At 43.0% G+C, this 23,831-nt stretch overlaps 1 protein-coding gene and 1 long non-coding RNA gene across 2 annotated transcripts in view; both read right to left on the bottom strand.

Moving 5' to 3' along the window:
- The window catches only part of MAP2K1 (mitogen-activated protein kinase kinase 1), a 79,221-nt gene that overhangs the window by 54,876 nt on the left and 514 nt on the right, over window positions 1-23,831 (bottom strand). The window lies entirely within an intron of this gene.
- LOC137231061 (uncharacterized) lies at window positions 23,145-23,828 on the bottom strand. The gene is made up of 2 exons (XR_010946378.1): window positions 23,684-23,828; window positions 23,145-23,509 (listed from the first exon to the last, which is right to left on the bottom strand). It is a non-coding gene; the product is annotated as an uncharacterized lncRNA (long non-coding RNA).

Here is a 23,831-nt window from a genome sequence, read left to right as displayed (position 1 = left end):
TGCTAGCCATGGTACACTCATTAACTCATTTATTCCTCACAACATTTAAAAATAGATATGTTGGGATTTCCCTGGTGGTCCAGTGGTTAAGAATCTGCCTTCCAATGCAAGGGACGTGGGTTCAATCCCTGGTCGGGGAACTAAGATCCCACATGCCACAGGGCAACTAAGCCTTCATGTGCCACAACTAGAGAGCCCGCGCACTGCAACTACTGAGCCCACGCCGCAGGCCACAACTAGAAAGAAGCCGGCACACCACAAGGAAAGATCCTACATGCTGCAACTAAGATCCCACGTGCTGCAACTAAGACCCAATGCAGCCAAATAAATAAATAAATAGTTTAAAAAACAACAACAGCAAAAAATAGACATGTTGTTCCCATTTTACAGATATGGAAATGGAGGCCAGGTGTAGTTAAGTAACTTATCCGAGGCTAGAGTTGGAATTCCAAAGTTTCTTTTCTCCACATCAGCTGAAGAGCTCATGTCCTTCAAACAAATCTCCCACTTAGCTCATCCCTAACACCAGATAATTACCCATTAGTGACCTATTCCTTTGAGGTAAGAACTGTGTTCTGCTAAAAGGTAAAATTCCTGAGAGGACAACAAATTAAATCTACCCAAAAAGGAAATTCTTTCAGCGGAACATCCAAGGCTGATACTTTTTTTTTTTAAATAAATTTATTTATTTTTCTTTTATTTATTTTTGGCTATGTTGGGTCTTTGTTGCTGCGCTCGGGCTTTATCTAGTTGCAGCGAGCGGGGGCTACTCTTCCTTGTAGTGCACGGGTTTCTCATTGCAGCGGCTTCTCTTGTTGCGGAGCATGGACTCCAGGTGCGTGGGCTTCAGCAGTTGTGGCTCGCGGGCTCTAGAGCGCAGGCTCAGTAGTTGTGGCGCACGGGCTCAGTTGCTCCGCAGCATGTGGGATCTTCCCGGACCAGGGCCCGACCCCGCGTACCCTGCACTGGCAGGCAGATTCTTAACCACTGCACCACCGGGGAAGCCTGGCTGATACATTTTGATTGGGGAGGGAAGGGAAGCAATAGGACACTGCCCAGGTGAAGCACACGGGACAAGCAGTAAACAGTCTGGTGGCATAAGAGGGCTGGCAGGGACGGGGCAGGAAGTGCTGAAAGGAAGAAAGCACCAAGGATAACCCAGGTGGAAAATTCAATAAACGTGTGGTCACCATCAGAAAAACAAAGGCAGTGCTGGGTCTGGTGGTGGCCACAGAATGGGAGTGGCTGACTGCTCCTGAAAGGAGAAGCTGGTGTACTGTGGTCTTATTAAGATGATGTATTTGACCCTACCCACTCCCTGCTCTAGAGAAAGACCTTTTAGAAACTCCCTGTGTAATAATGGTCCATGCTGCTCTGTGAAGGAGAGGTGCAGCTTGCTCTTCGGGGAAAAAGGACCCAACGTGACCACAGTCTTACCCAGAACCATGAGGACAGCTGAGTCCCCAGGGCAAAAAGACCAACAGCTAGTGCCCAGAAGCACAACTAAGAGCAGTAACATGCAGTCAGGAAAAACACAGCACTCAAAACACGTCTCCAGTCCTAGTCCATGTTGAGAAATTTTCAATTCTCCAGACCTGTTTCCCTCCTTAAATACACGACCAACATGCTTGTTACAGCTAGGCCCTTCTCCTTGCCCAAAGTTACACACAAGAGAGGTCAGCAAACCTCTCCTCTGAGCACCCATCACCTCTGGGGAAAATCCCACTCCCTAGGTGACTTTCTAGCAACTCTCAGGGAATCCTGAGATCAGGATCAGGGCTAGAAGTCCAACCAAGTGCTCACTTAGGCACTCAACTTCTTAAACTAGAGTGTGGAAAACTACTAGTCAGGCTCTCCAATTAAGAGCAGTTGGCCTCGTGGGGTCAAAACGTAGCTGGTAGAAGTAACATCATGCACCAGAGAGAATGAAATTTAATTAAAACTAAAACTGATAGTGCTTGCTTAAGTCTTACAAAAGAAGATGGAGGGCAGGGAAATAAGCGTTTGTGCGAACAAACACCCTCAGAGCAGAGGATACCAGAGGACCAGAAGGCTGGCCCATAGTTTAAAAGGGCCTGCTTCTGAGCCTTGGCATAGGCAGAAGCAGGCCTGAACAGCATGCAGAGGTGGAGCTGGAGAGCTGAATCACGTTGCAGAATAAAATGGGAGAGACTTCTTTTGGGAGTGGCTGTGAAGCAGCAAGAAAGGAAGAAAAGGATGCACCATGGCAGAGTGGCAAAGGTCATTTAAGCCCAAAGATACCTAATACCACTAGATTTTAAGTTGTCTTTATTGCTATAATACATCCTCCCCACCCCAGACCTTCAGTCCAATCTGCCATGCACACAAATAGCTTTGTGTATATTTTGTTCTTACTGTTGTTGATGGAAAGCAGAGAAAGGGGGCCAAATTCCAAGTTTGTTCAACACAGAGCAACAAGAAGAGAAAAATCACAGGAAGGGAAATGTGAGCCCCAAAGAAGCAGAAGTGACCATGAGAATGTAAGTCTCCAAGACTGCTCTAATCTAGAGGAGTGCAGGGGATAAGGAACTGGAGCAGACATCTAGCTTATAGCTGTGATGTCTACAGATGTGAAAATGCAATGCAGATTCATTATGGAGCATCCACGGTGTGACAGGCACCATCTACGCTAGAGGCTAGGGAGGTACAGATGAGGAAGACAAGGTCCCTGCCCTCACCAGGCAGTGTGTGTGTGTGTGTGTGTGTGTGTGTGTGTGTGTGTAAGACACAGGGAGACAGAGACGTAGAGATGATAGAGAGAGAGACAGAGAGAGATATCACAGTGCAAGCCAGAAACAGGGAATGGTACTAACAAGTACAGCAACAGCTACGGGGTAAGGGAGACAATAATGCTGAAAGTGAGGTGGGCACAGTGGGGTATGGGAACAGAAAAAAGACAACTCCATCTACGATGAGGAAGGGAAAGTGAAGGTGAGAAAATGTAATGTCCACGTTTAGACCTGAAAGATATCAGTTGTTGCAACAGAGGGAAAAGCACTCCATCCAGGCTCCATCCCACTGTTGGTGGGACTGTAAATTGGTGCAGCCACTATGGAAAACAGTATGGAGGTTCCTTAAAAAAATGAAAAACAGAGCTACCATATGATCCAGCAATTACACTCCTGGGTATATATCCAGAAAAAAGAAAACTCTAATTTGAAAATATACATGCACCCCAATGTTCACAGCAGCACTCTTTACAATAGCCAAGACATGGAAACAACCCAATTGCCCACCAACAAACGACTGGCTTAAGAAGATGTGGTACGTGTAAACAGTAGAATATTAGCCATAAAAAACAACAAAATGTTGCCATTTGCAGCAACGTGGATGGACCTAGAGAACATAAAGCTTAGTGAAATAAGTCAGACAGAGAAAGACAAATACTATATGATATCACTTATGTGTGAAATCTAAAAAATAATACAAATGAATCTATATACAAAACAGAAACAAATTCACAGACATAGAAAACAAATTTATGGTGACCAAAGGGAAGGGAGGGGACAAATCAGGAATAAGGGATTAACAGATACAAACTATGATACCTAAAACAGATAAGCAACAGGGCTTTACTGTATAGCACTGGGAATTATACTCAATATTTTGTAATAACCTATAATGGAATATAATTGTCAAAAAACCAAATCACTACACTATACACCTGAAATTAACACTATTGTAAATCGACTATATTTCAATTAAAAAAAAATTCCAGTTTGGAACCTTCATAGAAATAGAATCAAGAGTTGCACAACTCAGGAGATATTGGCTTCCTTGAGAGAAAGAGTGTGTAGAAACCTGAAGTCTAAAAACTGCTGAGTTCAGCTTTCCAGGTCCTTGAAAGTCCACTGCGGAGTTCTCTTTTAGATAATTAACCTCTCATTACCTGGTCCAAAGACTGGCTTATAGAAGCCTTTAACAGTAAAGTCAAATCCAGTCCATCATGCATACCAGCTCATTGTAAGGATAGAAGTGTTTCTCTCCTAACAAACCACAGTCCTGGAGCCAATTCCTGAACCCAACACTGATTTACATTATTGCTATCTATGCAATACAGTTATAAATGATGGTTGCTTTTCCAGTGATGCTTGAAACTCAACAAATTCAGTTCACCTATTTCATTTCATATACACATTACTGAATTCCAGAGGGCTATTTTTATTTGCAAAATTGCACCCTCTGTCAATAATTTGCCTCCAATCTATAACCATGCTCTTAACAAAAGACACCAAGATTGTGGAATTAACCCGGGTCTGGAGCCTTCCATCCTTGAACAAGATCTCTCACCTGCATTAAATGGAAGCATCCTCTTGTCCTGTGTTACAAAAGACTGTTACACACACAGTGAGAGTGTGTTCTGAAACAAATAGCTGAACACACTAACAAGACACTTTTCTAAAACAAACAAACAAAAATACCTTTCTTCTAACTTATTCTTGGTTAAAAAAGAGTGTGACTGTGGATGACACCTCACATTAATTGCGAATCCTCAAAGAGCATTAAAGAATACGCCAATGACTAAGATTAGAAAACAAAATTTACTAAGATGGTACTCCACTGCACATTAAACTTGAGTTATTAGCTGTGGAGAAAAACAAGACAACTGCAAAAACAGCCTTGTTAAGTGTTCTTTGGACCTTGGTCACTTTAGGTTAAAATTCTGCAGGCTCTGCCTGGCATTCAAAAGAGAAGCACGTTCTTACAGCAGAAGATAAAAAAGATTTGTCCACCAGCTCTTCCTCTTCACTTCTCCCCACCCACTTTCTTTTCTTCCAAAGGAGAATGGCTCTCATTTACTCACTGGTTTGCCACATCCTGCCTCAGAAGCTACTTCCTAAGAGCTGCCTGGGCTATTCTGAGAGGAGCTTTAACTCCTTCAGGCCCCCAGACCCTAGGACATTTAGGACATCCCTGCCCACCATCATCATTTACAGTCTAGTAACTAGACTCTATTTGATCACATAATTAATACTCCCAACTTTCTTTGTGCTGGCTTGGAATTAACCACTTTACCTACAACAGAGTCAGGCAGAGGCCACATCTCTTGGTCCTATCTGGGGTCTCCAACTAGCCCAGCTTTGCTTAATCAGTTAAAAAGAACAAAAAGTAGAAATGATTCAAGCACAGGTATCAAGAAATTCAATGCACGTAACACTGCGTTTGATATCAGTGAAAGCCCAGTGGAGCCAATCTCCTGTCCCACATGAGCTCTGTAAGCTAACACCGACATTCATTCATTCCATGTTTAGAGACTACCTACTATGCACCAGGCCTGGGCTAAAGATGGGGCATCAAGACTGAACTCCTGATCTCCAGAAGCTCACAGTGCAGGTGGTAAAACACAACAGACATGTGTGAGGATCACCACGCATACACACACCCCCAAGTGGTTTGTCTCCTGAGTAGTTCATGGACAGTCCCACTGGAGCCTTTCCAAGGAAGACCACGCAAACTTTCACGGTCGAAATAATATCTGACTTCAGCCTTCAAGGAGGGGTAGCCTCCCAAACATTGGCAATAAAATTGGGTGAGAGAGGTTAAGTAATGAGCCCAATCGACACAACAACTTAGGGGTGGAGCCAGGACTGCAACCTCAGCTGTCTGCCTCTGCAGCTCACACTCCTGCAGAGCAAGGAGCACCCACTAAGAGCCAGAACAGAGTTTGTATCTGTGGGGAAGCGCGTCATGGTATCAAAAGAGGAGCAGGGCATCAGTAGCTCCTTTCTTCCCCTAAATTAAAGAGACTTGAGATCTTCGTAGTAAAGAAAATAGAGGAAGATACAGATATATTTTTAAATCAAGAAATCAATAAACACTGACCACCTACTACAAGTGAATCCTATGCAGAGAACTGTTATCTTCTGCTGTTACAGCTGGGCTTCCTGCTAGACACATCATCCAGCGCAGTGCACATCATCAACTGGCCCCTCTGGCTGGCCAGGTATGTGTGCCCCTCCCAAAAATACCGACTCAGACAATAGGCCCCACCCCTAACAAGGGAGGACCAGAGACCAGTTGACGGCACACCAATTGCTGAGCTCCCAAGCATCCCCGAGTCCGCTGGCAGGAGATGTAGAACACTGAAGCTTCTATGACAAATGAGTATTATTTTTTTCACGCTCCAGACTTGGACCTACTGTTACATTTTACTAATCTTCAGCAGTCTGAACACTGACTTTGGATTATGTATCTATTCGCCATATTTGAAACATCAAAATCAGATGATTTCTAGATCCAAAGAGCCAAAAGGTATACCATGAAGAGAAAAATTAACAACAGTTTTTTCTCTCCCTCCACATATACTTATCATCCTTCCCTCTTTTTCTTTTTTTCCTGAAAGTTAAATCCTATTAGTCAAAACCACACAGGGTTACCCCTAGGCTGCACTGACTCTACAGAAATCTGTCAAGACTATACTTGCCGTTACCAAAGGTATGTCAAGAGAGGCTGTGAGGGTCAACAGGAAATGAACTCACTCTGTGCTGGGGGCCTTTAACAATGAGCAACTGATCACCTTTATTCATTTTAAACTGAACATACAGACTCTGCCCTACTTGTAAGACAGATCGAAGCGCAGGCATTGGGACAGGGCAGAAAACAGCCCCACTCTCAAGAGTAGTCAGGGGCCTCGGATCTCGATTCAGGTCTTCACCAGCTGTACAACACCAAGTAAGCTTCCCAGCCTCTCTGGACCTCAATCTCTTCACAACACATCCAGGAGACTGAACTATCAAAATCTTTTCCACATTTAACATATAAGGACAGACAGGTGGCTGTGCTTGGGGGAGAGGGAATGAAAGGTGTTGATGGTGAAAAGGATGATTAATATAACATAATGCTATCCTGGGTCTGGAAATGGCCTGGCCTAGTGCTGCGTTCACCTTATCAGCCTAGATTTATTGGGGTGGGGGTGCAGGAGGGCTGGTGGGTGGGAATCACAGCCACCTACAGTGAAATTAAACTCTTTTCCCAAATGAGTTCTGCTGAAGTGTGATTTATCCAGTGTTACTTACCAGCAGTATGAAACCATGTTACTGAAATTGTATTACTGCACAAACTTAACTTTTCCCCAAATATGATTTGCAGAGAGGATGCAGAGCTGAGAATCTTGCGTCTGTGGCCATCTGTCCTATCCCAATCCCTGGAGAGGCGTGGGGGGAGAGTGTGAAAAGCCACAGGTGCCGTGTATATTCAGTCACCGATGTCACATATCCATCAAAGAGCCCAGCAGTTGCTGGGAATAAGTGTTCAGCTCAGCATGCAAAAGAGGCCTGCCAATCCATCCAGCCCCAAACATTCCCTGAGCCTTCCTCTGTGCCAGGCATGGGGCTGAGGGAACACCACAGAATGTCACCGCCAGTTTCCCCACTGGGCTAGGAAGGGACTATTGACTGAAAAGGCAGTACAAAGGACTACAGGCACTTAACTGCCTGTGTGACATACACAGCCCTTAACCAGGATCAGTTTCCTCATCTACTGGGTAGAGATAACACACATCCCGCCTACCTCATGTGGTTGAATGAGGAAATAAATAGATGTAAAAACAATAAAGAGTACACAGAGCCTCGCAGAACAAATGCTATGATTACCACCAACACTGTGACCCTCCTGTGCCAAGATATTATAAACTGAAAATAGTCAACCACTAATTAAGTCAAAGTCAGACTTCGCAGGGATCAGCAGAGTCTCGACCTTGGGAGAGGAGCATCTTCTGCCCTCTGTCATCTCAAGGCTTAAGTCGTTCAACAAAATTTTACCAAACCAGGGCTTCCCTGGTGGCGCAGTGGTTGGTTGAGAGTCCGCCTGCCGATGCAGGGGACATGGGTTCGTGTCCCGGTCTGGGAAGATCCCACATGCCGCGGAGCGGCTGGGCCCGTGAGCCATGGCCACTGAGTCTGCGCGTCCGGAGCCTGTGCTCCGCAACGGGAAAGGCCACAACAGTGAGAGGCCCGTGTACCGCAAAAAAAAAAAAAAAAAAAAAAATTTTACCAAACCAGGTGCTAGGGAACATGATGTGCACTGGAGATAATGATGAATAGGACCCAGTCCCAAGCTTCCTCAAGTCCAGTCCAACTGGACAGAGTTATGCAAACAACTAACACGTGACGGGATATGTACAGAGTGCTCTGGAAGGTGGAGCAGATGACTGCTACCTGGAGTGGGGTGGAAGACAAGTCTGTGACGGATTCACAGAAGAGCTGACCTAGAAATTGAACAAGATTAGGATTTCAACATGCACTGAAGGTGGAGAAGGGAATCCCCAGTAGAAGACACAGTCTGAGCAGAGGCCAGGGCCCACTGAGGAAGATGTTTGGAAGAAATATGAAGGAGAAGTTGAACCTTAGATCTACCTGGAACTGACCCTCAACATCTGGTTTGTGCCACAGGAAGGGAGTGTTACCTTCCCTTCATGTCAGTGACTACCCTTCCCTATTCCTACACACACACACACACACACACACACACACACACACACACACACACACACACACACACACACAGATGCACGCACGCGCAGTCCAGGAAATCCTCTTTAAACTCTTGGAGAAGAAAGCTGAGCTTCCTGGGTGGTGCCTGCCAGGCAGATGGCGGCCTAGAGAAGCTGGGAGGAGTCTATATTAGGCTGTACTGAGGCAGTTGTTTCCTAGGCACCTTTTGCAGCCTCCTGTTTCACTGAAAATAATTCTTTTGCTTCCTGCACATCCCCAGAAATTGCAAGTATGCCCGGCGTTGTCTCTATTCTAAGTCTCTGTGGATAAAGAACAGCTGAAGAGCCTCATCACTGGAAGTTCTTTGGGAGGTGGGAATTTTCTCTCCTTCTCGCCTGATAGAAAATAAGGCACCCTGGGCTGGGAATCTAGTCCTGCCCTTATCATGAGTCCAGTTAATCATCAAAAGCAGTTTACACACACATATGAATCCTTTCTGCTGGGTAGGGGTTGTTGTGCCCATTTTACAGATGTGGAGACAGACTCAAGGATATGAAAACTTTCTAGAAATTAGACCCTACTCTAAAAAACAATACAGGAAGACCTCTGGGTGCTCTGCCTCCCCCGCCCGTCTGCCCCTATGATCTCAGACAGAAAGACCAGATGTCAAAGCTTCCTGGGATCCCTTCCAGCTGTCCCCACCATCTTTAAAGTCCTCGCTGCCCCTACCTTTGCACTCTCAGGGAAGACAGGCACTCTCCTGGACACCTTGCCAACATTCAGATTTGCTTTTCATCTCTCTGAGCATACTCATGCGCCCAAAACTTTCATTTCTCAGTTTCTGAAAGACAACTTTCTAAACCATGAGTCAGACTGAAATCAAACATCACATTTAGGCTTCCTAAAAATATTACCCCAGCACAATGCCTTGGTTTTGTTCCCACATGCCCACCCTCCAAGCACACACACATACACTTTAGACTATCATTTAAACACTGGAATGTATAATTTAAATGTCTTTAATAGCATCTACTAAAAGGACATTCCCATGTGATTCTTCCCTTTACTTCAAAGCTATGATCCAAACTGGAGCTTTTACTGAAATTTAGGACTAAATAGTAGATATGTGGATAGCAAATACTGACAATAAAACTCAGAATATTTAAAATGCATTCAACTCAGTCATAATAACACTGGCATCTTTTCCAATTTTCAGCAAAACTTCTTTTTGTCCATCTCTCAGCCCAGTGCCTGGTAAATATTAGATATGTACTAAATATCAGTTAAATGAATGTTAATACATCTTAATCTTCTAAACATACAAGTTAGAAATCTATGGTTGTAATTCTGGTCATAATCTAAATCTATTTGACCCTAACACAAATGTCATTGGAATAAAAAGCAAATAACAAGCAGCTGCTGGCATTCAAAGTATATATACCTCTGTCATTTGAACTGTTTTGAAGTTGGCCTTCTTTGGAAGACAAATGGTTGGCAGCTGCAAATTCAATTACAAAGTTCTTGGTAGGAAGGCAGAGAAAGAACCAGGGGAATCAAAGTGCTATTTCATACATTAAGCATGGAATTCCTTTCCAACAAACATCCTTCATTTCCCTGCGGGGCTAATCATAACATGCCCTTTGAACTTGGGAAAACTCACGACTGTACTTTGGGAGGAAGAATCTAGTTTGAAGGCCAGGCAAAGCTCAAGAGAATAAGAGTCACTCCTTTTGCCCATCTCTATTCTGCTAATTTTTTTTAAGGAAGAGGGTGGAACATAGGAAAAGCCACCAGGCAATAAGCCCAAAGGCCTGGATTAATTAAATGTATGACACTGAACAAGTTACTTCCTTCCTTTGTCCTTCATATTCTCCTTTGCAAAATAAAGGGGCAAAAATAATAAGAGTAAAATTGGATGACTTCTAGATGCTAATAGAATTTTCTGCAATGATGAAAATGCTGTAATCTGCTCTGTCCAATACAGTAAACACTAGCCACACATGGCCATTGAGTCCTCAAAGTGTGGCGAGTGTAAATGAGGAACTGATTCTTAACTTTATTTAATTTTAATTCATTAAAATTTAAGTAGCTACATATGGCTAGTGGCTATAGTTTTGGTGAGTGTAGCTCTAAGAAGACCTTCAGCATTTTACGCAATCTTTGGAGGGCTATGTGGGAAAAGCATGGGTGTTAGAGAAGGACAGACCTGGGTTCTAAACTTAGTTCCACCACTTACTAGTTATGCAACCTTGTGCAAGTTACTTAACTTCCCTAAACTTCATCTTCCTTATCTGTACAATAGAATATTATGAACCTTCTCACAGATTTTTAGTGCAAATTCAAGACAATGGATGAAAATAGATCAGATACGCCCTCAATAAACGGTAATTTTTCCAGTTATGATGTCCTTCAGGGATAAGTTTCATGTCTTTTGCCTTCGTCCTACTGTTCCTTCCTGATCTAGGACCCATACTTTATTACCCCACGCCTGGGTCCTACAGATAAAGCGCTTCTCTTTCAAGAAAGCCACTTGCTCAGGAACTGTTCCAGATCCTCAGCTAGGGGCGCACCTCCAGTACCCAAGTCCTCTGTGCCTCCGGAACTGCTGATTTACCCTGTGTCCCCTCCACCTCACATTTCAGGAATTCACAAAACCCTTCCCCCTGATTGCCTATCAAGCTGAAACTTTGTTCAGTGCAGCCAAAACACCTGTTAGTGGTTTCTGGTACTTTCCTCACTAACTCTCCCCTTGACTTCCCCTAGTCAATATTTTATAGCTTTTTATTTGTAAATGCTTTAAGACTTTTTTAAAATAATTGCTCAGTGATTTAGAATACTCAGAAATAAAAATGCAGCAAGCTACATTTATGGCTAACCCAGCGTTAGTTTAGTTACCAAAATAAAACAAGGCAAAAGACTATATTCAAAAGGAGTGTTTTAGTAAAATAATAAAAGTGTTGCACTGTCTATCTAAACTAATATAATGCGCTATGAACCTGGTCCAAATGTTCCGCTGGTCCTTCCTTTGGTGAATAGAACTTTTCCGTGGCTCCAATGCCCAAGTTTTATCAGTGGACACAAATGGATGCCTAAGATAAGCAGGATATATTTTCTATTGTTAATAATTATTGGGATGTTAAACTACCCTCTTCTTCTTGTTTTTCTAGCATTCCTCAGACTCAGAGAAAGAGAGAGAGAGAAGAGCTGAAATACAGGCTAGCATTTTGGTAGGATTTCGATCTGGATTTGAGTAAGCCATTAGACAAAAGGTTTACAGTTAGCTTGGAATTCCTGCTAACTTCTGAGGCCCCCCCCAACAAGGACATTCTTGAAGGATTATTTACTGAAGGATGATATGAAATCAAACAGGGCAAATAATTTTGACTCTGAACTCTCAAATGCGGTGAGGGTCTAATCTAATTTTTAAAAAATAACCTGGATACCTAAGTTATAACTCAATAAAGAAACGTAATGAACCTGGATCCAGACAACCTGTAAATACGACAATGTGGCTGATTAGTCTTGTCTTCTCCTCACAACTCCCCAAATTTCAAGATTTGACTGGAATCTGGAACTCATGTGGATCATTCACTCAACTCAATTGTTCCATTTTTTCTGAAAAGTAAATGCACTTAAGAGTATTTGAAATTCTGAACCTTTCTTGGTAACCGGTAAACTCAAAACAGGTCAAGTCTAGAAAGGTGATCATTTCAGAGGGACTTTTGTCTGTGGTTATTTTGAAAGCCACTGCTTTAAAAACTGACATTATGAAGCTTAAAAATAGGCCTTCCTACTAAGGATCCTGGACTAAAATAAAATGCCCTTTCCTTCCCCCATTTCCTCATTCCCTTTTCCCTCAAACACCTTAGGAGAGTGGTGATATAGAGGGACAGCCTTTTCCAGTGTTTCAGATTATTACTTGAAAAGAGGTTTTTAAAAATTTTTAAGAGTACTAGGTAAAGTTACCAAAATTCAGTGTCGGGTAAACTTGGAAAATTTTCAAACCAAGTAAGTATCCCAAGTGAAAATATGTCTGAGTTGGGATAAAAGTTCAAGCACCTTCTTCCACTCCAGCTGTGTGAACTCCCAGCAAGTTCTCCCCACTGCTCCCCCCACCCCCCCAGTCTGGTTTCCTCATCTTGCAAAAGGAGTCAGAGGGCTGGAGGACCTGTAAGGTCCCATCCAGCCCTAACAGGCTCTGCTTCTATAAAGCTGGGCGGCTGCTTCCTATTTTCATGACTCCTTGGAGACAGCAGAAAAGCCCCTGGCCCAGAAGGTTCCTGGGAAGCCTCATTATACTTAAAAGTGGTCCCCTGGGACATGAGAACTGCTACTGAGAGCAATGCAAGCTGACATGGCTATAAAATAGAAATGGTATTGAGAGGGAAGAATTAAGTTATGTTTTGCAGATGACACTAGTAAATCTAGAAATACTGATATTCAATCAAAAAATTACTAGATATATGGGACTTCCCTGGCCGTCCAGAGGTTAAGACTCTGTGTTTCCACTGCAGGGGGCATCGGTTCCATCCCTGGTCGGGGAACTAAGATCCCGCATGCCGCGCAGTGCAGCCAAAAAAAAAAAAAAAATTACTAGATATAATAGTGAATTTTAAAAAGCTGCAGGATATAAACAATTCATACAAATCAAACCACAGTCAAGAGAAAACACAAATTTAAAAATGTTCAATCACAACAGCATCAAAACGTTAGGTATTTGAAATATTAACTTAGGACACAAGAGAGTTATTCAAAAGAAACTATAAAACCATAACAGGAAAAGAGGAGGAGACATTAATAAATGGAAAGATAAACCATGACAATTCTTAAAGTTTTCTTTAACCCTACCCAATTTAAGAAAAGGGAAGGGCTTCCCTGGTGGCACAGTGGTTGGGAGTCCACCTGCCAATGCAGGGGACATGGGTTCGTGCCCCGGTCCGGGAAGATCCCACATGCTGCGGAGAGGCTGGGCCCGTGAGCCATGGCCGCTGAGCCTGCGAGTCCGGAGCCTGTGCTCCGCAATGGGAGAGGCCACAACAGTGAGAGGCCCGCGTACCAAAAAAAAAAAAAGAAAAGGGAAAAAAAAAGACTATCAAAACTAAATAAGAGTTAAAAAGAAATTTTAGAAAGAGATAAAAATACCATAAAGACCAAATAAAAGTAAACCTGAAAATACAACAGATAAAAATCCTATTTAATAAACTCCATGAAGATATTAGAACTCACTATGTAGAAAAATTAACATAGACCCATATCTCACACCAAGAACATTAATTAATCCTAGATGGGACCATATAAGGGGCAGAAAAGTCTAGAAGAAAATGAAGCCCCATACTCCTATTAGTTATGACATGATGATAGATGTCTTAATACTAAAGAAAAGTAGCCTACACCATACAAAAGGCATGCTTTGCAAAATAAAAATATATTTTTTCCTAAGTAATACAATATAAAAGGAAAACATTGCAGTGGGACAATGTAGTAGCCACATAATTTATAAAACTTTAAAATACAAAGCACACTGATCTATTGCTTCAACAAACCAGAAGACAAATAACTGTGTACTGGCTAATAAAAGACATGAACTAACAAAAAATAAATAAAATACAAAGCACATCAAAGCTATATAGACGTATCTATTAAAGAAGGGTCAGAGGAGAAGAAAAGTTTGCGTGAAACTTTTCAAAATGTTCAGCTGATACCACAAAACCATCCCACCTACCTCTCCAGCTTCATCCCCTGCTACCTACAGCGATGCACCCAGCACACTAAACTACTTGCCGGCTCCTCCACACATCCCAAGCTTTCCCACTTGTGTGAAGTTGCTCATCCTGAGCTCTCTTCCTGCCATGCCCCCCCCTCCCCCATTCCCATGGAAATCCTAGCCATCCTTCAAGACCCAGCTCAAATGTCATCTCCTCTGTGAAGGCTCTCCTAATCTTCCCCACTGGATGTGCGTTCTTCCTCCTCTCAATGATCTCTGACAGTACTTTCTTTGTACCTCTTCTCCTGGGGCACTTTTCTTACTCTGCAGCCATCTGTTTCCTTCTTCTTGTGTCTTTGCAAACTCTCCCTCCCCTCCCATACGAGATTTTAAGATCCTTGGAGGCAAAGACAATCTTACCACCTACAGCATCCAGCATAGCAAATTACATTTGGTAAGCATTCATTAAATATTAGTTTAGATTGAATCGATGAAATACAGAAAATAATCCCATTTCAAAAATACAGACTGGCAAACAATTAAAGTAAAGCAGACTGAGGAGGAGTCCTATTAAACTATCAAAAAAAAAATCACTAAGGCTTCCCTGGTGGTGCAGTGGTTAAGAATATGCCAGCCAATGCAGGGCACACGGGTTCAAGCCCTGGCCCAGGAAGATCCCACATGCCACGGAGCAACTAAGCCCGTGCATCACAACTACTGAGCCTGAGCTCTGGAGCCCACGAGCCACAACAACTGAGCCCACATGCCACAACTACTGAAGCCCGCGCGCCTAGAGCCCGTGCTCCGCAACAAGAGAAGCCACAATGGGAAGCCTGCGCACCGCAACAAAGAGTAGCCCCCACTCACGACAACTAGAGAAAGCCCGCGCACAGCAACGAAGACCCAACACAGCCAAAAATAAATAAATAAATAAATAAATTTAGAAACAAAAGAAGGGACTGAAATGAGGATCATTTGCTTGTAATATGTCCTCCCCCTCTAAAAAAAAAAAAAAAATCATTAAACTTCAAAAAAAAAAAGCCAACTTCCTGAAGCTTGAGGGACCAGTTCAAACATACATTGTAAATTGGTTCTGTCTCTTTATGGAACATATTCAGTTAATATGTAACAAAAGCCATAACATGGTTCATTGCCTCTGATTCTGTGTATGAATTAATCTCAAAGAACAAAACAAATGGGTTTAAAACATTCATAAGAGTAACAATAAATAATAAAATTTTGAAAGCCACCTAAACAATCAACAAAGTGTCATTTGTGAAGCCAAATCCTATTCTTTAGCCAAAAATAAATGACAAGCATTAGAATTATGTCTATGTGTAGAAATGGGGGGGAGGAGAGACCCATCAACTGATCACAGCTATCTATATATGCCTATAATGGAATAACCAAAAGTTAAACTGGAAAATTTAATGTCTGAGGTTCTTTCTTTAAAAAGGTGTTGATACATTCAATTTTCTTTTGAAGTTGTACTTGAGCAGGCAAATATGCAAAAAGGAGTTGGGGGGAAAAGAAATCACTCTACCTTTGTCCGATTTTTCTTCAACCCCCATGTAACCTCTTCTTAATCTGACTCAAAGCAGGATACCCCTGGGAGCTTCACCAAGAAATGAGAGGCAGAGATCAGCATTTTTAGCAGTAGGCCCTGCACCAGGATTCAGAAAACACCTCTTTTAAAAACAAAAATGCAATTCATTCTGGGAGGTGTTAACTTAGCAAACAGGTATGTGAGCCTTCAAACAGCTCTCACGGGCTTTCAGGCAAAGAACAGGACATGAAGAAAAAACACAATCAAGTGGCCAAAAGAGACCAAGATGATTTTTTCAAAACTGGCAACTTCTGGAAGGGAATAAAAGAAACAAAACTGGGACGCTAAGCTTTCTTCTCAGGCTCACCTCATCTTCTTCCCAGTCTGTGGGTTCTCCAGGTTTTCTCAACATGTCAGAAAGATTCACCATTGCTTGACCTGTACTTCCTATGGATGTGGTAGAAATAACTACCAATTCAGACTGAGGGAAGCTCGCAAGGAAGGGTTTTTTGTTGTTGGTGGTTTGTTTTGTTTAAACATTATTTTGTTTTTTTCCAATCTACCAATAATGATTTACTATATTAAGAGTGTAGTGATGTAGACCCAGGGGTTCAAAAAGGTATGGTCCCATATAATCAAATTAATGAAAAAAAGACACATAAGGAACATTTAGAGAATAAGAAAGCATAAGACTTCAAAATGATATTGCATTTAATGTGATGTTTGTTACACAATATAGGCCAGAATACAAAAGGGGAGAGAGAAAACGTGAGTTAAAATTAAAAGGGGCCTAAGGCTTAGGATGAATTTTAATCCTTGGGTACTCTTAAAAAATTTATTATGAATTTTTTCAAACACAGAAATATGGAAAGAATAGAACAGTGAAACTCACACACTAACCAACTAAACGACTGTGAACAATTTTGCCCTATTTGCTTTATCTACCATGTGGGTATGTGTATTTTTTCCCTGAACCATTTCAAAGTAAGTTTCACATATCAACTATGAACAACAACATTCTCCTACATAATCATATCATTATTACATCTAAAAAATTAACCCTAATTCTCTACTCAAATTTCCCTAATTGTTCCAAGAATTCATTTTACAGCTATCGCATTTTTTGATTCAGTACCCAACCAAGGTTCGTGCATTACATTTGGTTGACATGTCTCCTTAGTCTCTTAATTCTCTAACAGCACCACTCCCCTACTTTTCCCCCATGACACTGACTTTTTAAAGAGACTGGGTCAGTTGTCTTAGAGAATGTTGCACATCCTGAATTTGCATGCTTGTTTCCTCCTGGTATCATTTAATTTGTTTCTCCATCCGTGTATTTGCTGTAAACAGGAAGTTAGATCTCAAGCCTTGATTAGATGCAGGTTTGGGTTAAACTTTAAATAACAGGCAGCATATAAAATGTCCAAATCAACATGATTTATCAACATTTGCAATTTGGTATTAAGAACAAAAGGTAATAGTCAGCTGAGAAGGAAGAAACCAAAGCGGGCACCACTAACTACACTTCCCACTTGGATAGCATTCCAACAATCATAAAGTGCTTTCATACACATTATTTTGGATGATGCGCACCTGCCCGCCTTCCCTCACAGGTGTGTTATATTATCATCCTTCCTTTACTAAGGCTCAGTGAAGTTAAATGACATGCCAAAGGTCAACAATTAAGAAGGGGCATAACTGAGTCTGGAACTCAGGTCCTAGAATAGCATGGAGTTACTCAGAAAAGGCTACATGGGAGATGAACTCTATGCTAGGTCTTGAAAGATGGGCAGCATTCATTCATTCCAGGCACTGGGCGAGACGCCGGGGAAATATCAGTATACAAGATGGTCAAGGTCCCTCCCCTCACTGAAAGTGTGGTGGCAAATACAAGACAAAAATAAAATCACACAGGAAAGTGGAGGAAGGCATTCCAGACAAAGGAAACCATGTGAGCAAGACCGGACAGAGGTAAGAAGCAGTGTGCTGGGGCAATGGGAGGACAATAAAGGGATCAGGCAGAGAAAAACTGAGCTGGATGGGTAGCTCTAACTGAAGTATTCTCTCCCTTTCTTTCAAAGATGCATAAGTAAGTGAAAGTAAAATGTTGTATGTGTTTATGTTCAAACAAGCACCCCACACATCTCCTTGCTCTGGGCTAAGTCATTTTTATGAACCTTTTTGCCATTTCTGTATCTGCTACAACAACAGCAGAGACATTCTTCCCAAGGACACGGGCTTCAGCTGGCCCTACTTTTCACCTGAAGTTGTTCTCAAAAGACTGTGCCAGTATTAGTTATCGCAGCAACAAACCAGTAGAAGCATCCAAGTTCAGAACTACAAAATCAGTTAAAACCACTTCAAAAGCTTCTAGTTATCACGGTGTACATCCCAGGTAAGGCCATAAGAGATCCCCCAAAAGCACAACAACCTGTCTCAATGTTTCTGTCCCCTTCCTTAAGGACCTTCACACTAACAGATGTGTGTCCCTACAAACGTGGCAGAAACTGCTGATGCTATGAATGCAATAATTAAGTCTGAGGGTTTCAGCCCCAAATCCAAAAGCTGTGGATGCCGCCAAGGCCAAGCAATGCACCTTCTTGTTTATTCAGCACCATATGGCCTTCAAAGCACTTCTGTATGTGTTATCTTGTTTAATCTTCATGATACTCCTTCAAGGTGGTAATGGTTCAATCATTTAATCAACAGATATCTACTGAGTACCTTCTATGGGCCAGATACTGATCTACTCACTGAGCAAGGAACAAATCAAGCCCTCACCTTCATGAAGCATACATTTTAGTGCGGGCGGGGTGAGGTGCAGATAAATACTTATGGACAATGCAACATTAATTAGTGATAAGTGCTATGAAGAAAAATAGGGCAAGATAAAGGAGTAGAGCATGACAGAGAGTGCTATAATTAGAGTGCTCAGGGATGGTCTCTGTGAAGAGACATTTGAGCAGAGGTCTGAAGGAAGTGAGGGAGCAAGTCATGTGGGTATTTGGCAGAAGAGAATTCTAGGCAGAGGGAATAGCAAAAGCTCTGAGATAGGAATGTGCCCAACCGACTGTGGAACAGCACAGAGAACAGCATGGCTGGAACACATAAGTGAAGGGGACAGTGGAGGAAAACGAAGAACCTGATCAGGCAGGGCCTTGTAGGCCACTAAGGCAAAGATTTGGTAGACCATTCTCATCCTCACTCTACAGATAAGGAAACTAAAAGAGAGAAAGTACAAAGGACTTGCCTAAGGTCAAAGAAAAAGTGAGGACTCGGGAAGTACCCTGCATCGCCACCACGAATTCTACTCAGGGCTCACACTTCTCCTTGTGGAGATTAAAAGCGTTCCTTTAAAACACAAAGAGATTAAGTATGTGCCTTATCATGGAAGGAGAGGCAAGGTACCCTAAGACTCAGCAATCCCACTTCTGAGTACATTCCACAGGGAACTCTTACAAGAGTCCAAAAGGAGTCGCGTACAAGGATGGCGATGGCTGCACTGTTTGAGGCAGCAAGGGGTTGGAAACAACACAATTGTCTTCTCTGGAGGAATAATAAGTAAAATGTGGTACATGCACAAGACTGACTGCTCTGCAACCAAGAGAAATAATGAACTAGACACATGTATAACAGCATGAACAGAGTGCAGAAACATGGTGTTTGGTTAAAACAAAAGAAACTGAAATAAAAGTTTAGGGCGGTCATTGCTTCTGTTCAAATATTGTTGATTATCCTCCTTCCAAGAAGGCCCCTGCCCCCTTTGAAGGTCAACATGGCCATGTGACTTGCTTTACAAAAATGGGAGCAAAAGTGACATGTGTCACTCCTGGGCAGAAACTTTAAAAGCCAGAATGTGGTTCACAAGATTCCCTTTTCATTAAGCATATTTCAGACATGGTGCGTCCGTCAGCCTGAGTCCCTGATGGAATCCAATCAACAGAGCCTCCCACTGACCTGCAAGCATGTCAAACTACTGAGATTTTCTAGTCTATCCCAACTGATGTAGATTTATAGCACAATAGGATTTTTAATAAAAATTGAATATAATTAAGGTGCACAACATGATGATTCAATATACACACACAGTGAAATGATTATTTCAGACACGCTAATTAACATACACACCTCCTCACAAAGTTACTATTTTGTGTGTGCGTGACAAGAGCACCTGAAATCTACTCTTAGCGAATGTCCAGTATTCAATACAGTATTATTAACTGCAGTAATCATACTAAGCATTAGATCTCTAGACTTATTCTTCCTATTAACTGCAACTTTGTATCCTCTGACGAACATCTCCCCATTTCCCCCACCTCCCCACCCCTGGTTAACCACCTATCTACTCTCTGCTTCTATGTATTCCACTATTTTAGGTTCCACATATAAACTGAGACCATGCAGTATTTTTCTTTCTGTGTCTGGCTTATTTCATTTAGCATACTGTCCTTCAGGTCCATCCATGGTGTCACAAATGGCAGGATTCCCTTCTCTTTTAAGGCTGAATAATAGTACAATATCATTCAGCACTCTAAGCACACAGAACGATACTATCTATTGCATACCTCCCAAAGGCACACATATAGCCAACAAACGGGTGGAATTATAAGACCATATATTAAATAACCCAGAGTGGGTGAGATGGTGCCTGTGAAGAAAAGGTAAATGGGGAAGGGGGAATGAGAGTAAAGGGGAAAATAAGAGAAAAAAACGAAAAGGTATTAAAAGGTTTGTTAAACACGTGCAAATATTAGAACTTTCATTCTCTCACTGATTCACTCCACAAACATTTGTGCACTTATTATGTGCCAGTACTATTCTACGTACTACTTACAGAAGAGTGAATCCAAAAAGGGCAGTCCTATGCTTATAGTTTATGGTGTACAGAAGAGAGAAATATTTAAAATACCCTAAAAAAGATTATGGACAGTGAAGAAATGTCATTAAAAAATCAGGTGACATGAGAAAGACCTACTTTAGATTAGGTGGTCTGTGAACAACTCTGAGGAAATGACATTTATGCAGAGAGGTGAAGATTGCTTCCTTCCTAGCTTGGGAACAGGAAGGGATGATTCATTCCAGGCAAAGGGAACAGCATATGCAAGGGTCTGGAGGGAGTATGGACCATCCCGTGGAGGAAGTGAAAGAGGACCAGGGTAATGTAGGAAAGGAGCAGCAGGAAATGTGGTTAAAGAGATGGAGTGGGGGGCAGGCAGGAGGGGGATAGCAGCAGGCTCATAGCCCAATATAAGGAGTTTGAATTTTATTCTAACGGCAATGAAACCATGAAAACATTTTAAACAGGGAAATGATATGATCTTATTTCCAATTTATTTCATTCTAACTTGGCACCCTTGCAATATGCTCATATATTTTTACAGACTTGCAGAAGAAATATTTTTGCATTCTTTTTCTTCAAGGACCCCCAGAACTTGCATAGACATCAGGTCTATGCATAACCCAGCTCTGTCTGAAAGGGGTAAGTGCTATGTTAGAGACCAGTCTCAAGGTGCCAGAAAGCCACAGAGAAGCAACCTTGCCAAGTTAGTACCAAGAGGTCTTTAATGTCAATGGATTTTTTTTCTTTCGTTTACACTGTATGATAATGTTCAAAATTGTGCCCTAGTCTAATCACAGAAATCATGAGTACATCAGCTTTGCTTGAAAAAGGTGAAAGATGTAGATGTGGGCTTCCCTGGTGGTGCAGTAGTTGAGAGTCTGCCTGCCGATGCAGGGGACACGGGTTCATGCCCCGGTCCGGGAAGGTCCCACATGCCGCGGAGCGGCTGGGCCCGTGAGCCATGGCCGCTGAGCCTGCGCGTCCGGAGCCTGCGCTCCGCAACGGGAAAGGCCACAACAGTGAGAGGCCAGCGTAACGCAAAAAAAAAAAAAAAGAATGTAGATGTATACAGCTTTCCCCCCATTAGTGGCAGGAACTGTAGGGGAACAGTCCCTGTTTGTCTCAGGCAGCCTACACAAAGATGCCTCCTATTGTAACACAGCAATGAGTCATGGAGGTAGGTGTACATGGCACAGAAAACTGAGCAAGGGAGAGTCGTTTATCCAGAAGCTAAGGCACCTTAACACACATATCCACCGCCACGACTGGAAACTACCTTCTAGCTTCCTTGAGGCTTCTCTACCCAGTAACAAAGGTACCAGCAGCTAACATTCATGGAAGGTTTCCTACTATTAGCTCATTTAATCTTCACAACTGCTCTAAATAGGTTCTATCATTAGACCCATTTTCACAGATGAAAAAACTAAACCTAAGCCCGAGAGAGATTTGTCCCAGGTCACAAAACCACAAACTTAGCCTGACTCCAGAATCCCACCTCTTAACCACTGTTTAGAATCTCCCAGTCCCACCCAAGCGTATCTGCCACCAACTCCAGGAGAATTTCTTCTTTTCCTCCCTGTATTGTTTTCTTATAACGAAACTCCTCCCCTTTGCAAGAACACAGCAGTGGTGTCACAATTAACAACAGAAGGTACTTCCACTCAGTACCCTCCTCCAAATCAAACGGGAGCACGATCATCAGGCCACAACATTCAAAATTTGTCCTGTCCTTCCCTGCCCTGGGGGGCTTTCATACTATTTTAAGGGGATAAAATTCTGCACACTAAAACTGAACCAATCTTTGCAAAGTAATCCACTAACCTGTACAAGTTAATATCATGCAAAACAGACACTACAGTATTGAAAGGAGTTTGGGGACTTCCCAGGGGTTAAGAATCCGTCTGCCAATGCAGGGGACAAGGGTTCGAGCCCTGGTCTGGGAAGATCCCACATGCCGCGGAGCAACTAAGCCAGAGCGCCTAGAGCCCGTGCTCTGCAATGAAGAGAAGCCCCCACACCGCAACTAGAGAAAGCCCCTGCGCAGCAATGAAGACCCAATGCAGCCAAAAATTAATTAATTTTTTTTAAAAAAAAGAAAGGAGTTTGTCTGAGGAATGTGGTTGAGCTCACATCACAGGTCTGTCCACCACTGGCCTTGTGATCATTACAGGGATGGACAGAGCCACCAAGCCAACAGGTCCCCAGGCGATTAAAATTGAGAGAGTCAAAGGAAGGTTACAGAAATCACCAAAGGGTAGAAGATCCAAGCCTAATCTATTCATTTCATCAGCTGGCTTCCTAAAGTCTCCAGTGTGCAGGTAAGAGATTAAGAACTAAATCTTTTCTGGTTATTTCTCCAACTCGCCGGGTCTTTCTCCCTCAGGCAGTCTTGTCCCTTACCCAGGACTCAAGAGTTGCGGGAACTCAGAAACATACATGAAACAGCCGCATCATTGTTTAACGAAACAAAGTACTGACTGGTTTGTGAGCAACACTGTAAGCTGCAGAGATGGAGCACCTTGTGTGTGATTTCCAAGACCATGGTGTCATGTCTCAGGTCGGAAGTTAGGGCTTATGGTCAAGTAAGGAACAGCCAGGAGAGACACTGATGAGATTTGTTTAATGAATGAATGAATTAAAAAGTCAGATGAAGAAAAGAAAAACCGCTCCCTTCGAGACAAGAGAGTTTCCAGGAAGGCCAAGGAATGAGAGCCCCCAAAGTCGACAAGCGAAAATCCACCGTGATGTCGGTGTACACACGCCCCCGCTGGCCAGGCAGCGGCCGCAACTAGGCACTCCCAGCCCACAGGTGTCAGGTACGAAGGTGAGGACTGCTCACAGGTCCCAACTCCACACTCTATACCGAGTTGGTCTCAAAAACGCAGATGCGATCTTAATTTTTCCAAGACATCTGCTCCCTTCTCCCGGTTACAGGCCAGAAATGCAGAGGATCTGGGGGGAAAGAGCTGGGTAGGGGCGGGCGATGAACCGGTTTTTACTTTTTAGGGAGAAGGAAAATGACCAGAGATCAGGGATGGGTGAAAGGGTCGGGTAAAGGGTGGGGATGGGGGCATCGCGATTCGTTGGGTCCACTGACTGGTCTTGAGTCAGGCGCACAATCAGTGCTTAGTCACCGATACCTCTGCGGCCGGGAGTTCCTCGCGCCTGGCAGTCCAAGACGTACGTGACGACCCGAGCGGAGCCCCGCGCGCCGCGCACACCCGACTCGGCTCCTGAGCCCGGGCCCCGGCCTCCCCAGCCCGGCCCCGGTGCTCGCCTCCCCCCAGA

The sequence above is a fragment of the Pseudorca crassidens genome, chromosome 1 (genome assembly GCF_039906515.1).
Source record: "Pseudorca crassidens isolate mPseCra1 chromosome 1, mPseCra1.hap1, whole genome shotgun sequence".
NCBI lineage: Eukaryota > Metazoa > Chordata > Mammalia > Artiodactyla > Delphinidae > Pseudorca > Pseudorca crassidens.
Note: the sequence above shows the minus strand (reverse complement) of the source record. Positions and strands in the feature narration are given on the sequence as shown.